We start from the raw sequence: 16,559 nt of genomic DNA on the forward strand, positions 1-16,559 counted from the left end.
GTTTGGGTATTTCATTAATAAACAGGTCTCACAGGCAGGGCCATATGTAAAGAAAAAAAGCACCTTTGAACGACCATTTTAACAAAAAGAGCCAATACTCTAGAGAAGTCAATTTCTCTGTATGCTGTGTCAAAAGAATCCACCTAGAAGCAGCATATTTTAATTTCCCACCCATCAGGCCATTTCCTTTCTTATTCAAAAGTACATTTCATACTATACTTCAATTTGTTGCATTAAATATGTTGCTTGTTAGGTTGTTCATTTTCAACAGTAACGCTAAGGCACCACTCCCCCAATGCACATTGATATAGTGAGGTTTAATCTGTCCCCTGCTGCCACAATCCTGAAAAAATCACTGTATATAGTGATAGGGGGGAAATCAACTTGTAAATCAAATGGAAATTATTGTTCTATCATTATTTGTGATATGGGATGAGGCATTTTTTAAAGGGTTGTGGCATGGGATGGAAGGGTTAATGCACAGTGGTGCTTGTCTTTAACAAAACCCTGACTTCACTGCAAGCAACGCATTAACCACCACCTCTGTCATGATACAATTAGACCAGAATCCTGAGGAGATTGAAATTGCTCTGTAAGAAACACCTCCGTGCTCATGGGGACACAGAAAGGGCTCCCCTACAGCAGGGATCCCATGCTTCTTGGAAAACCACTCTCAAAAGTCAGGAGACCAACCCTAGTGGTCTGTGATGTTCAGGTTCCTCACTATGTTACTTTGAGCATCTCTTCATTTGTGTGAAGGAAATTAATAGCTAAATTTGTGGTTCAGTTCGGGTGGTGTGTGTTTTTGCCTTCTCTTCTGTTTTGGCTTCTAACTAAACAAATAAATTGAAACCTAACTATCTCATATACATTCTGAAGTACTACACTCTCAGGGTATGATTGGGGGGTTGGTTGGTCGGTTGGCTGTTTATACATTTACTACCACAGCATGGGGCAAATAGGGATGGGTTAATCTGTCAATTTTGGTTTCTCTTAGTTTCTCATTTTTCTAATCTTCTTTTTGGTTTGCCACATTTCTACTTCAGTTTGCCAAATTCTTTTTTTTTTTTTAAGTTTTCACAAGAATTCCCTAGCATTTTAGTGTTTCTTTCTCCTGATATACAAATATTTGTGTGCAATTTTTCTCTCTCTCTCTGTCTCTCAATCTTACCCCTTTTTCACCATCTAGGTCTCAGAGCAGCAGGAAACAGCCCAGTTTTCAAGATCCGGCTTGCGTTTTCCTCCTGAAGCATACAGTTATGTGTAAGTGACTCACAGGTTGCTGCTAACTACGGCAATGAAATATTTGATCGCTAGCCCACTAGCCTAACAAATTTTTGCTTCGGTGTTGTGCTGTGCCTTAACACTTTTAAATAAGATCCTGACATCTGTGCAGTTCCATCAACAGTACAAATCCCCCACCTTAATTCAAACACACTACTCTTCCCCCCCCCCCCGCAACCCTGCATCGCCTTCCCATGACAAGCATATCTTATGGGCTCTCCATTTTAACCAAGGCACTAAAGGCTATTTCAATTTGACTACAGCAGTTTTCTGCCAAATGGCTACTCTAAGTTATATTGTGCACATTACCCACCAGAAAGCACAGAGATGATGAGAGTGCACTGTCAACTACCCTGCACATCGATATGGAGGTTATTTGATTTGAAATTGGATTCTAGCCTTCCTTGATCTGTTGTATAAATGGAGAAGCATGTTTTGAGGAAACGCTCCCAAAGTTTATGAAGAATCTTATGGACTTTTTCTCTCTTTCCTCCCTGAACCAAAAGTTTGCTTTCTGCTTTGTTAAGAACCCCCCATTCCAAGGCTATATCTTTGTGATAAATATTCAGAGGGGAAAAAAATCTATGACTTTTTGTTTAAATGGAAAGAAAAACTTACTCAAATTATTCTCTGCATGATTTTATTCTCTGATATTAGTCAGGTGTGAGTTGCACACTTTTGTAGCAGGCTGCCTTTTTGACCTTTCTTTAAACATTTAAGACTTAGTTCAGGAGTTCACCGAGTATGATGAGATATGCTTCTTAAGTACAAAGCAGCATTCTTCCCCCCCCCCCCCAGCAAAAGGAGAACCTTTCTAAACTTCTAAATATATAATATTCTTGGAGAGCCACATCAGTCATTGTCATGATGAAAGCAGTATAAATGATAAGTTCCTACTATAGTGTGTCCCCCCATCTGAAGACCCTTTTCACGGGGAGCAATAGCTTACTGCATACCTGGCAAATGTGGAGGGGAAAACACACACACACAATTTCATTGTGGGGCAGATTGAATTGCAGACATTGTGATTCAGAGAGGAAGGAAAACTTGCTGTGCAAGTTACATGCATATCGCCAGCATGTGGATGGCCCTAAGGGCAGCACACAGAACTTCACAGACAACATATTAAATGGGCATGGGGGAAACATCCCTTTGACCCACATAAAAGGGCCCTTTGTGCCGATCTCATGAGCACAAGGAGTTATTTTGAAACAGATCAAGATGTTCGGTTTTCTTCAGAAATCAAAGGTAAATTGGCAAACACACTGCCAGCCCAGTTGCAAATGGCAATTTCAAATCTCCCTGACATTCGTTTTCAGACATTTTGCCATTTGCAGAATATTTTCTACGCATTTATTTATTTATTGCATTAAGGAAAGATGCTGTGCAAGACCCCACAAGAAAGAGCAGGTTTTTATCTGGCATTAATTAAGCCTCGCCTTTTGTAAAAATGCTTCCAGTATATTAAAAGGAGCAGAACAGAAAATGGAAAACATAGTGCCGCAGCAAGTTCCTCGTAGGCTGCTGGCCATGTGGTGGATTAAAAGATAGTTCTAACGTGATCAGTTCCAAGGGTCTAAGAATTTTGCCATGGAATGGGGTACATGAGGCAGTGGAAAAAGACAAATCTTGGAAGAGTTGGCATCTGGGGTCAAATTGTACCATTCACAGCTCATTTTATCACACTCTTTTGAAAGTTATTGTACTAGTGCTTGGTGCCTAGCTTTTGACAAATTCAGCAATTGGGAACATGTTTTTTTTTAAAAAGAGATTTTGAACGAGTTCGGGGATATGATCTGAATCTGAACTATTGTGTGTTCATTTCTAAAGATGTAAGGGTAATATCTCCAAAAGAGGAAGTTTGCCTTTTGGGGAGACTTATTTCAGGGGGGAAATGGTTTATAGATGATTTTTTAAAAAGAAGTCTTGAAGTTATGTATGTTTAAAGTACCTCTATATCAAACTAATCTTGTAGACTATCCTGTGGAAATCAGAAATACAAAGGAAGGTATGCTTGATATATTAATATATCACATTTTTAATGTAAACCTTCTTCTAGATTCTGATGATTTGAACCCTATTGTGTGCCTGCATTAAAAAGGCTTCCATTAGCTTGGTGAGAAATAACAGGGATTATATTTCCATTTTCTTGCATTTTTTTTTGCTGTGCTAGCTAATCTGCGCAATACACACCATAATCTTGCAGTATTGAAGTTAGTGTTTATGTCAACAAGACACAAATAATTTCTGAAAAGCAAAGCTTGTTAAGAATTTACCAGAGTGACAAGAAAACAAGAAAATAAGCAATCGATCATCTGCTGCAGCTCATTTGTGCTAATAACCACTAAGCCTATCATACCACAGAATTAAGCTTTCTGTTAAGACCTAACCATGACGCTATACATTGAGTTATGACTAATGTTGGGTATCACCTGCAAGGTGCAGTCAAGGAAAATGATGGGTCTATTCTGGGTGGGATATTACCCAGTGCTTATATGCATTTTGTGTTCAATTCCCCCTAATGCTTACAATTTTGCATATATTGTTTGCTTGCAGAACTGCATTACAATACTTGGAGAAGTACAAATTTAGAAGCATACCTTGCTTTGGGTCCACACACTGGTTCAAGAACTGCAAATTAGGCCACTTCTCATTAAAATGCAAACAAAAACTGCCCTGCCCATTTCTGCCATGCGCACAGAGAGATGCGCCATACATTTAAACATACAAGAAGTTAAAATATTAAAACAGTTTAAAATTCACAACAGCTTTTCCAAGCATCTGGGTAAGCTTGATTAAACAAGAATGTTTTTTATCAGGTGCCAAAAGGAATACAGTGAAGATGCCTGTTTGATATCAATAGGCAGGGAATTCCAATGTGTAGGCGCTGCCACACAAAATGATCAAGTTATTACAAATGTGTAAAGAGTATTCTATATTGGTGTGGCAGTGAGGAGGCCAGATAGGAAGGGAAGGGAAGGAGGTTTAGAAAAATACGGCTAACGCTCCCTATTCAGTATGAAGATCGGGGGTGGGGGGGGAGGAACATGGAGAAAATAACCCCCAAGTCTGAGCCCAAGACTTGCCCTATTCCTTTCATATGCATAGATATATCAGGGTTTCTCCCTCACCCTTTATCACTAATGAAAAGTAAACTTTAAAAGCAGGTTGTGTCATCAGAAGATTTGACAAGCAACACAAGCTATTTAAGAAAAAAACAACCCCAAGTAACAAAAGCAGAAAGTCTTTGTTATCTGTCTTACAGTCTCATATTTTTTCAGTCCACTATCCTCACTTAACACATATTCCCTGGTCTCAGGTGCTGTGATGGTGACAGTTCTCTGCCCTCTTTTCACCTTCCGTTGCTTCCCTCCATTGCCAGAAACATTTTTTAAAGCTCTCTTTTTCCTCATTCAAAATACATGCAGTAAAACACGGGTTCTGTTTTAGCAGTCAAAAAGATGCTTGGAGCAGCATTAAATAACCAGCCATCTGTGCTCTCACTTAGTGAGAGACTTTGCTTTCCACCATATATTGTATCACGAGATGTGAATTGCAACCTCCAATTAACCCCTCCAATATAAAAATTAAAAATGTATGGATGTCCATACGTACATAAACGTTAGAAAAAGACAAAGCACAAATAACCATCAGTACAACTCTTCGTAGTTCTTCAAAATGATGAATTGGACTTATGTACATATGCACACATGCGTGTCTGCATTTATATCCCATCTTTCTATGCCATATGCATACCCAAGGCGGCATGTAGAATAAAATAACAACAATAGCAATAAAATAAGCTAAAAAGCAATTCTTAAAACAACAAAGAAACCCAACAACAAGAAAACATCACAATGCAAGACACCAGCAACATCAATTAAAGGCACATAATCTAAGGACTCTAGTTTAGAAATATGGACCATAATAAAGGATCAGTCTTAAACTCCTGCTTGAAAGCACACAAAATAGGCAGTAGGCAAATCACCCTTGTGTTGTAGTCTCATGCTGAGCAACAACTTGCAGAGCTCAGTGGAGTGGGAGGCCAGCAAACCAGAAGAGTTTCTGAGGTGTACTTACCTGGAGGCAGTCAGCGTCCAAAGTCAGGTCCAGTCCTAGGGTTGGGTGAACAGCAATCTGTGGGGTCAGACAGTCCAGGGGTCAAGGAATCTGATGATCATGGGTTCAAGGCAAGCAGGAGGCAGCAAGGCAGGGCCAGGAACTGCAAGCATTTTTAACAGCATCTGACTACTGCTGGAAGCTCTGCTTCAGAAGGCTGAAGCCAGCTGGTTCTCATCAGCATCTTCTCCTCTGTGCCCTTAATGGCTGATCAGCTGCAGGTGGAGTCACTCTGCCTTCTCCCCCTTCAGGCTGCTGTTCAGTGGGTGAAGCTGACTCCTGGCCCATGACACCTTAGGACACCGCAATTCACAGTGCAATCCTAGGCATGTTTACTCAGAAAGAAGCCCCCTTGTAGTTGGAGGGACATACTCCTAGGTAAGTACAACCAAACCCTTGCTTCAAGAGGTGGCAAAGCAACCCCCAGCCCTCACTTGTTAAAGGAAAGGGTTCACCCATGAAAACACCACCAATCACTGGTCCACTTTATTCAGTTCAGCAGTAGCCCTTTGACACTCAAGAACTAACTGGCTGTTTTGTGACTTTTAGTTGATCCTAACAAAGTTTTTGTGATACTTTTAAGATTCTTCCAACGTGGAACCCAAGGATGTGTATATATGGTTTCCAGTCGGTCACCTATCCAGGCACTGACCAGAAACCACACCTGCTCAACTTCAGCAAGCTGATGACCTCTTGTGCCTTCTTTTTCATTGCTGTGGAAAAGGTTTCATGGGTTCTGACTGACAACATGTTTTCAGGACGAGTGAAGAACAGGAGCTGTCTCACATCATTAATAATCAGGACATCAAGGGCTACCAAGAGTTCACACATCTTGCTGGTTTTCTCAAATGACACAGCTGCATCAGGTGTGTTGCTTTTAAAAGCACTGGTAAATCAGATAGTAGCCTTAAGCTGAAATTCTGTACACACACATATCTTTGAGTAAGTTCCATTGAGCTCAGTAGGACTTACTTCTGAGGAAGTACATCCGATTGTGCTGTTCAGGTCTTATTTAGAATTGTGCATGGAGTTTGCAGGAAATCTGCAGCAGCAGGAGCACCCATAGTATAATGCTGATATTTGGATACAGTTGTAAGACGTTGTCTTCCATGGAGTCAGAGCTTTGGTCTGTCTAGCTCAGCATTGTCTACTCAGACTTTCTGGTATCCTTCATAGGTTTTGGACTACAACCCTTAATAATCCTGACAATTGGCCATGGTAGCCAAGGCTGATGAGGGGTGGAGTCCAATTTTTTTTGAGGGCACCATATCTCTGAGGTTATGTCCTTGTTCTGCTACTGGAGATGGCAGAAATGAATCTGTGATCCTATGCATGCTTTGCCACTGAGCTATGAACTCCCCCCCCCCTCCCATAGATGCACAGACTTTGAATGCAATGCCAGCAGCTGCATTCACTTTGCAATCTGACTTTATATTGTATAACCATAGTGGTATTATTATATCCCGTGTTGTGATCTTGCCTTTTTCATTACCGCACCATGCATTTTATGGCTATTGGCTACAAGACAGAGGAGATGAAACTTCAGTGTGCTAAAATGCTCACCAAAAGTGCGACAAATCGCAATGACAAGGTTGCGTTTGTAAAAGTAGCTACAGCCCCTTGTGATATGTTGCAGTGGAACGAAATAATCCTCCCCTTGCTGCTCCCGCAGTCAAGGCAGGCTGTGGTATGTCCTGGTGTCGGAGATGGCTCTTGCCTGCCTCTTCACAGCTAGAGACATCTAATCATTCCACTTCTTTTTTTAAATCCAATTTCTAATCAATTCCTTTTTCAGAGAGAGAATGAATTTAAAGTAAATCATTAATGAATAATTATGCTGAGATGATAATGTTCTCTGACTTTGGCTCTTGTGGCAACTTTCCACTGTAATCAAATAAAATAGCTCCTTTGATCATTTGAGGCGGTGGCATAACCTCTTGTTATGTTCCATGGATGGATTTAGCTAGCAAACACAATGCTTTTCTCTTTCTCTCTCCCTCTCTTTTCCACTTGTGAGATTGTTTATGAAGATTGCTGTTGGTTTGGTTAAAATTAAATTCTCCGGACCACTTAATGCTGTCTGTTTGAAGATAGCAAAGCACAACCCATCTCACTCCTCTCTGTTAGAGAACAGCATACAAAACAATCTGAGTGCCACATGGAAACTTATGACTAGAGGATGAGACTTGATATTACATGCAGATGCTGTTACATGCAGAAAGTGAAGGGTTCTTTACACGGGAGTAGCCAAAGGGGGAAGGGGAGCAACTGCACCCCCTAGATCAAGAAAAACAATAGAAATACTTAACTAACTGACCAATCAGGGCGGTTCTGCCCCCCCAACAAAGTCCTGCCCCCCCCCAACAAAAATCCTGGCTATGCCCATGATTCTTTCTGTCTTGTTCCCTCTGCAGAGTTCTAAATGTGTGTTTTCCCACACCTGGAACACAGCAAGGGGCAGAAGCATTGAACAGGGCAGTAGTGGGCAGCATGGTGGAAGCTGCCTCTGGCAGAGTTGCTGCTGCATACTAGGATGTAGGGGTAGGGGGAGAGGCAGCAGCAAGGCTGGCGTGGTGCAAACACACTAGTGAAGCTGTCTGGTGCCCCTGCTGGCACATTTGCACCGCACTGACCTTGCCACCTCCTTGCCTGTCCCTGTCTCCATCCCTGAATGCAGCAGTAGCTCAGCCAGATGGAGGACAGGTATATAGCACAGCCCCACCATGCCATGTGCTATGGGCCTGTGGAGGTAATGTAGAGAGGGGCTGTGGCATGCATGCAAAGGGGTAAGCAATGCTCCTTCGACGTTTGACTAGTCCTAGCTTTCCCTCCAGGAAATAGTGTTTCCAGTGGGATCAAATAGGTGGGTGCAGCATCTCATTTGTTCCCAAACCGTATGAGCTTAGCGGCCTATATTCAGGACGCAACAGTCCAGTATCCTGATGGAGAACACAATGCCAAATTTGTGAATTATGGGAGTGTGTGAGCGAGCAGCTGGTGATGATTGCAGAGACAGACAAAGGTGCCAGAAATGGAAGGCACTGAGTTTACTGATGTCAGAGGTTTCACTTTGCCCCATTGAATTCCTGTGCTTGTGTTGTAGGCAGCTGCTACTGCTACTGTGCTGCTGTTTTTGCTTCCCCTATGCAAAAAGTAGGAGCCCTGCGCCCCTTGAGGTGCTGCTTCCATTATCCCTGACCAGTGGCCATGCTGCCAGGGGCTGATGAGAGTGGGAATTCAATAATATCTGGAAGGCCTCAAGTTCCCCACCCCTGTGCTATGCCCTCATGGCACTGATGGCACATTTCAGATTATAAACACGCATACTTGCTAGCGCAGGCTGGTCACTACACTATATTCAGTGATGTCGGCCAACTTTGCCCGCAGCCGGGAAAGCACAAAAAGGATCAAAAGACTGTATTTCCAGACATCCCCAAACCAACACAGATTAGCCACATTTTTCACAGTTCGTTATAATCAGCGGCAGCTCTTGGCTGATTGTTATCAGCTAAAAGCATCTGGATAGCTGTCGATCAACAACCTGATACAGAAAAAAAACATAATAGCTTCCTCGCGGTTATCAAAGCACATGTAATAATTTGTGATTGTATGATGACTGATAGCGGCTGTCTAACTTATCTAAACGCATTGAATTAATTAAAGCCAGTGGGGGAAATGTGTACCATATATGTTAAAAGGTCTGATTATTCCTTGGTCACACGTGGCTTCTGTTGTGGTATACTCTTCCCCTGTTATGGGTACACACTACAGTGGAATCCCGGTGCAAAAGCTGATGCAGCGGCTACAAGGAGCAGATAAAATGTAAACATGGAGCACACGGAAGCACGTTACCTTCTCTCATCCCCCAAGGGTAGAAGGTGAAGGGTACTATAATATACTGCCACCTCTGCTGATCACTTGCTAGTTTTCAGGTATGGAGGCTGATCTGAAGGACAAGTTACATATTTTTGTTACATCCGCAATTTCATCTTTGAGAACTCCCGACTGTATTTTTAAACCCTATTTTAACTATATGTTTAAAAAGTGTGTTGTTGTTTTTTTAAAAAAGGCTTAGCAGCCCCTCTCCACCATTGCTTGGGGGATGGATCCAGAGTGAGCACTCCCCAGGTCAGAGAAGGTGGATCAGGTGGCTGTGCACAGTCCTACTGTTTGGGGGAACAGGTGTTTTGTTTTTGTCAGGGGAGCAGGCAATGGGTGGTGATCAAGTGGGGATTAAGGTGAGAACAGGAGCAGTTGAAGTCCTTCAGAGAATGCAAGAACTTGATTTCCTGTTGAAGTTCTAAAAATCGAAGTAGATTTTAACTTATTTTGAAACTAAACCTAAAGCTGAGCTTTTAACTTTGACAGTGGATTACCTTTAACTCTTTATATGTTGCATAATATATATAATGTTAGGTTATAGTATATACTGTATTTTATATATAATTACCTTACACCAAGCCCAGAGTGAGTTGTTTTTGTTTTGTTTATTAAGTGTAAGTCTCTAGCTTCCATTTGTAACTTGCCTCCTCCTTTTCCACAGGTCAAATGATGCCTTCATCTACAGTGAACTAACAAGATTATTTATGAATGGCTTAAATCTATTTGCATTAAAGACAGAGCTCTATGTATTAACAGAGAAGCAGAAGGGGGCTTTTTGCTCTAGCATCTGATTTTATTATAACAAACTTCTTCCGCATCTAAAGGAGCTGAGGTAGCTGTAAAATTTGGAAGAATGTTTACAGGGGGGAAATTTGGAGGAATGTTTACAGGAAAAATGTTTACAGGAGTTACATAGAGTTGCTTTTATGAAAGCATCCAAAGATATTTAAAATCAGCCTTGGTAACTGTCAATTAATTTGCAGCTGGAAGTTTGATTGGAACCCACCATGGTAAAAGAATGAACGCACAATAAGTAGGGCTTGTCCACATTTAACTCTGCCTTGCTACACTGTTTTGAACGGGTTTCCTGAGACATCTACAGAGCTCTCGCTCGCTCTCTTCTTGTCGCCCCACACCTTTCCTTAAAACACTGCTTTAACAGTTCGTGTTTTTGAAACTGGTTGTAAAGAAGACATTTCCTTGGCGCAATTGCAGTTTTTAACAACAGCTAAAACTCTTTGTAGCCAATCTCCACTGGGGTAGAACTAAAATCTGGAAGTAATCAGCAACCACTGAACATCAGAAATTCTCCTTCCCCCCCTCAAAAAAACAAAAACAAAAAAAGCACAAAAACACATTTAGACACAGCTGGAGTCTGCTAGCAGTTGGGATAGGATTCAGGTACCTAATCCCTGGAGGTTAGTTGCCATCCCCCATCTTCCTTATCTTGTATGTGGAACTAAAAAGCCCCAGGGTGTTGATGGTTGTAAAGAAACCACAGCATCTGACACCTGCTGGGAGCAATAAATAAAGAACTAGGTTACCATTGTCAGCCTGTGCTGCTTCTCCTAACCACTGCAGTGGAATTCTTTTCTTGCAGTACAGAGAGAGAGAGAGAGAGAGAGAGAGAGAGAGAGAGAGGAGCCCTAACTGTTTAGCCATGTAAACAAATCAGATAAGTTAACAGAAATAGCTGCGGTTAAAGCCAACAGTTTTTGACATACATGCTTGACCTGTAATACAAGCAAGACTGGTTAAGGAGTAAACAAAATTGCACCCTTCACTTCAAAGAGTTATTGTAGTAATTACTCAAGAAGCAACATCACCCACTGAGGTTCTTTGGAACCTGCTAAGTTCAGACTCCCTCCTATTTTTTCCCCTTCCCGCCCCCCCCCCCCTTTCGATATGTTTTGCATTTCCTAATTACGGCAAGTTAGGCTGGATGATCTGTGTGGGTAGAGTGACAGGATTTATTTCTAATCTTTGAATGCTTTTGCTAAACAATAAATTAGTGAGATTCTTTTGCTTCTTAATGACCAAAGGATGGCGATATCATTTCCCCTCCCCCCTCAAAAAAAGGAAAGATATGTTATATATCATTTGTGACTGGAGCTACTACAGAAGAGGAGTAGAAGAAAAAGTGTGAGGCTTGGTATCCGTCTACAAGCTACCAACTTAAGTGAAAGATAGATGCACTGTACAGTTTTTTTTAAAAGCTGATTTCACAATTTATTTATTTATTAAATTTGTGTGTGTGTGTGTGTGTGTGTGTGTGTGTGTGTGTGTGTGTTTATACTGTTGTAACAGGTCCTGGGACCTTATGGTGAAGGGTGGGTAAGAAATTATAACAAACACCAACACCGATGATGATGACAATGATGATGATAACAGGCTTAGTTTATCAGGTTCACCCAACAGGCAGCGGACAGTTTCTAATATTCTGGGCTGTATTCTGGGCTGGGCTCTGCTTGATAAGTGACTTAGTATCTTGCCCAGATTGGTATCTTGCACGTGGACACAAATTGATTTTTGGCATGGCACTGTTGTGATTTAAACTGACTTGAGTATGCTGAGATTAAAAAACAATTGTGATTAATTAAGGAGCAGAGCAATCTCACCCTGTGACCAGGGCCAGCCCTGGGGTATATCTCCCTGAGGCAAAGGCAGAGATAGCACCTAAGACCCTTGCCCACGCTGCTCCAGTTTCACGTACAGAACCCGATTGGACTGGCACCTAAAACTTACTGCAACATTGGCAATGGAATAGTCTAAGGGGGGGGGGGTGTCCCAGGAGTAATCATGTTGCATGCACAGTTCTGTCACCAAACCGAGGCGAATATCTAGGGGGGGGGGCTCAGGAGGTACAACCAGGATGAGCAAAAAAGCATATCAGTTATGCTTGCTATGGTTTGCCCTGCATGGGATGACTGGCTCTGTGGGTGTGCATGCAAGGTTCTAAGGGTACCAGGCACGCTTACCTAGGTTTGTATTTCTTTTTGGACAATGAGCCCTATTCAGTATGTGTATATGCTGCATTTCCTTTGTTTAATCCTGTCTGCCATACATAGCGAACGGCTTGTCACACATAAGGAGTTATGTATTCTGCCTAGTCTGCTTGCCCCTCCTGGGATTCTCAATTTAAATGTTAATAGGTTTTGTTACCTGGTCGAGATGCAGTTATCCAGCTCCCGTGCACGATGTCGTTTATGACTTGCCCAAACCTAATTGAAGGTTGATCTGGTTACCAGGGTAGATAAGTTCATTTCTTTGTTTGTTCTGCACATATTTCACGCCCCAGTCTTTAGTACAAAGACTTTTAGAGTGACTTACATAAGTTAAAAACACATTAATAATAAAGTCAGTAAAAGATGTCCAAAAACAGCAAGGACAAACATGACACCTCTCTCTCTCTCTCTCTCTCTCTCTATATATATATATATATAAAACCCTACACTGACCCACATTCCTAAAAAGGCTCTCTAGAGGGTGGAAGAGACCTACTGAACATTTTGGGCTGTATCATATAGGTCTGCAGTGGGGATCTGTTGGGACTGGGGTGGGGGAAATGAACAAATGTCCATCTAAAAGCCCAAGGCAAATAAAAAGGTCCTCGTCTAGCAAAGGGCATCAGACTCTGCACCAAGTAGGGATGTCAGAGAATTCTAACAAAAATAGAAGCAAAAGCAGAGATCACCGATGTTCGTTTATTCGTCCGATAGCCGGAACGGAAATCAATCAAGCAAATACCGATCGGAATTAGCTATGCGGTTTTTCTCCCCGCAGTCTGCAAAGATACAGAAATTGATGACTCCCCTTCCCCTTTAAATTACATTTCCTTTGCACTGGAATGAATGGCCCTTCCATTGAAATGAATGGTGCTGTGTCATTACGTTAAATTTGTAAGGACTCAGCTACAGAGCTGCAAAAAGTGTGTTTTAAGTGCAATATACAATGTGACATTAGATGGCGATGGTGAGCCTTATGGAAAATTCAATGTATTTTTTTTTTAAAAAAAAGCTTTAAAAAAGCATTTGCAGAACTTTTTTTAATATAAAAATATGTTTGTAGATTCCACCTAACTGACATAAATTTCATAGATAATTACGTAAACAGAGAGAAATAATTTAGTATTTAGTGGAAATGAAACTGCTGTGTAAATAGGTGCCTTCCTACATCTCTTGCTCCAGGTAAGTATTCCTGGAGAGGATGCCATAACCAGGGTACCAAAACAGAGAATACCCTATTCCTGGTCACCACTTGCTTCACCCATCACAAGTAATAGTAATAGTCACCAACTTGGATAGCTTTCAAAAGGGATTACACAATGTCATGGAGGAGGAGATCAATTTCTACTAGTAACGATGGCTGCCTTCAGTATCAGAGGTGGCCTGCCTCTATACACCAGTAGATGGAGATCCTGAGTGTTATGGCTCTCATACTTTGCTTGTGGTCTTCCCATAGGCATTGGATTGGCCACTATGGGAACAGAATGCATGACTCGATGGGCCTTTCCTTTGCATGGGCTCTTTTTAGGTTCTTCTAATGTTTTTGCCCTGGAAGGCAGGGGGTAATTGCATTTTATAAAAGTTTAAACTAAGCATTAAAAAAAAAGTGGAAAAAGAATAGGTTTCTGAAGATGACCTCTGCATTTGGAGTAAGTCACGCAGTAAAAGGTGGTCCTTCAGGTATCTGGCCCTATGCCATTCAGGTCTTATCAAGGTATGAACGAGCACTTTGAATTGTTGTTTAGTCGTGTCCGACTCTTTGTGACCCCATGAACCAGAGCACGCCAGGCACTCCTGTCTTCCACTGCCTCCTGCAGTTTGGTCAGACTCATGTTTGTAGCTTCGAGAACACTATCCAACCATCTTATCCTCTGTCGTCCCCTTCTCCTTCTGCCCTCCATCTTTCCCAACATCAGGGTCTTTTCCAGGGAGTCTTCTCTTCTCATGAGGTGGCCAAAGTATTGGAGCCTCAGCTTCAGGATCTGTCCTTCCAGTGAGCACTCAGGGCTGATTTCCTTCAGAATGGATCGGTTTGAACTTCTTGCGGTCCATGGGACTCTCAAGAGTCTCCTCCAGCACTTTGAATAGGCTTCTGAATTGGGCTGAGAACCAGCACAATCATTTCAATTAGTGAGATATATTTCATTTGACTGGTCCCAGTTAATGAAAGACCTATTGCCCTGCTTCTAAATATAAGCTGGCAAGTTTCAGCATGCATTACAGCAGACATTACCCTGAAAATGAGAGAAATGGTGCAAAATTTCACTGTATGTTAAAGGGGCTGTAAAATGTAGGTGTCAATTCATTGCATCCTTGCTACAGATCATACCCCATACATACAAACACACCCACGCCACGTTTGGAATCAAGTAGCAATAACATACTGTAAATCTGGACAAATCAAATCAAACATCAATCAATGTCTCCGATCCAAGTGAATAATAATGGTGTGGAAATTTACAGAGCATTTTAAATCTCATGATGTCATTTGACTGTCCAGATTTGTGTGACATTTGTGTATCCATTGTTAAGTTTATGGCTGGATCTGTAAATTCCAATCAGAAAAAAGGCAGTATTTTTGGCTGCATGTTATTTGCAGGGCTTTATAGTATTCGTGGGCATGGCAGAATCACAGACTGTGATGTTAGAATTAATGTGAAGCCACTTAAAGCATTTAAAATAGTCTACAGAACAGACCCTAAAGAAGGCTTTAAGCCTGCAATGATGATGATTATTTTTTATTATTTACATTTCGCTGGCTGAGACTATTTTCCATTTCTTCTTACATGATATTTGCTTAAAGTAATTATACCAACTGAGAACAGTGGCAGATTGAAATTAAATGTTTGGATTAAATATTTTGTCAGCAAACATGCAGCAACTGCTTTGCTGCTGCTTCTCTTCATCTCTGCATACTGATTACAGGAAAGATTAGCTTTTATCTTGGCAGGTTTTAAAGAGCTTAAATAAAATGTTATTGGATATGTGACTTTTTGAAATCACCAACAAAGAATCCAAATCTGGAAAATGAAACATTAACACAAATGGGAGTGGGAATAAGTGTTGTGGGTTTGATTGTTTGTTTAAAATATCTTCCATCTTTCTACATGCTTCTCCTAGAGACTTTTCACCACTGTGGGTTGCAATAAGGCAGTGGTTCCCATACTTGGACCACTTGAATATTGCTGTGGGTCTTAGCGGACCACTTAATGATTTTTTGCCTGCTATCACAGCACCACTGCAGTGTGCTGCGCTAGATGCTGCTAGATGCTTATTTGCTGTTGTTTTTTGCTTATTTTATTTCTTATATATTCCATTTTATCCCATTGCAATTTTAATTCCATACAGTTCAAATTGTAATGCAATACAAGAAATAGAAGCAATAAAAATACAATTACAAATCAATTTGCATATTTAATGAGATGGATGTGCCATCACCTGCCTTCAATCACAAATCCACAGACACAACATGGATCACCTGAATAAAGCTTGCAGATCACAGTTTGGGAATCCAAACCTGATCACTTGTAATCTTCCCAATTATGGCTGAATCAAATGCAGGCAATTTTCTCATAGCTGGAGATCGGTGCATACTTCATCCTAGTCCTACAAAATTTGGAGATGAGGCATCTAGAGTTGTGCTTTTCTAGAATATGTTGATTTTAGCAGAATGAGTTAAGTGAAGTGGAGCAGGAATGCGGGAGAATGCTGCTCCAATACCTTTTCATAATAGCACCAATGACATAATCTGCAGGAGTGGCATTTGCCTGTATTTTAAGCTTGGGGCATTGGAGAACAGGTCTGGCCTGGCAGACAATCCCTTTGATAGCCAGGCTAGGCTCAGGCAGGGACTGGCCCATGGTCACCCCATGAATCTCATGGCAATCCAGTTGAACCCTGCCAAAGTGAATCCAGCCAATGTCCAACATGCTAATCACTGCACCACTGTTTACTCACTCTTCTCTTAATGGCCTTCCAATCCTAACAATCCATTCTTAAGGAAATCAGCCCTGAGTGCTCACTGGAAGGACAGATCCTGAAGCTGAGGCTCCAATACTTTGGCCACCTCATGAGAAGAGAAGACTCCCTGGAAAAGATCCTGATGTTGGGTAAGACTGAGGGCAGAAGGAGAAGGTGAAGATAGAGGACGAGATGGTTGGGCAGTGTTCTCGAAGCTACCAACGTGAGTTTGACCAAACTGTGGGAGGCAGTGGAAGACAGGAGAGCCTGGTGTGCTCTGGTCCATGGGGTCACGAAGAGTCAGACACG

At 41.6% G+C, this 16,559-nt stretch overlaps 1 protein-coding gene across 10 annotated transcripts in view; it reads right to left on the minus strand.

Annotated features, from left to right (window-relative positions):
- LOC310664653 (uncharacterized protein) overlaps nucleotides 1–16,559 on the minus strand; it is a gene marked incomplete at its 5' end in the record, with an annotated part of 413,140 nt that overhangs the window by 90,189 nt on the left and 306,392 nt on the right. For 7 of the 10 annotated variants that reach the window (XR_014505007.1, XR_014505008.1, XR_014505009.1 and 4 more), the window contains one exon: nucleotides 5,365–5,421. The exons of the other annotated variants lie outside the window; for them this stretch is intronic. The remainder of the gene's footprint in view (nucleotides 1–5,364; nucleotides 5,422–16,559) is intronic. 10 annotated transcript variants of the gene reach the window in all.

The sequence above is a fragment of the Podarcis tiliguerta genome (assembly GCF_965153285.1).
Source record: "Podarcis tiliguerta genome assembly, chromosome: 1".
Classification (NCBI taxonomy): domain Eukaryota; kingdom Metazoa; phylum Chordata; class Lepidosauria; order Squamata; family Lacertidae; genus Podarcis; species Podarcis tiliguerta.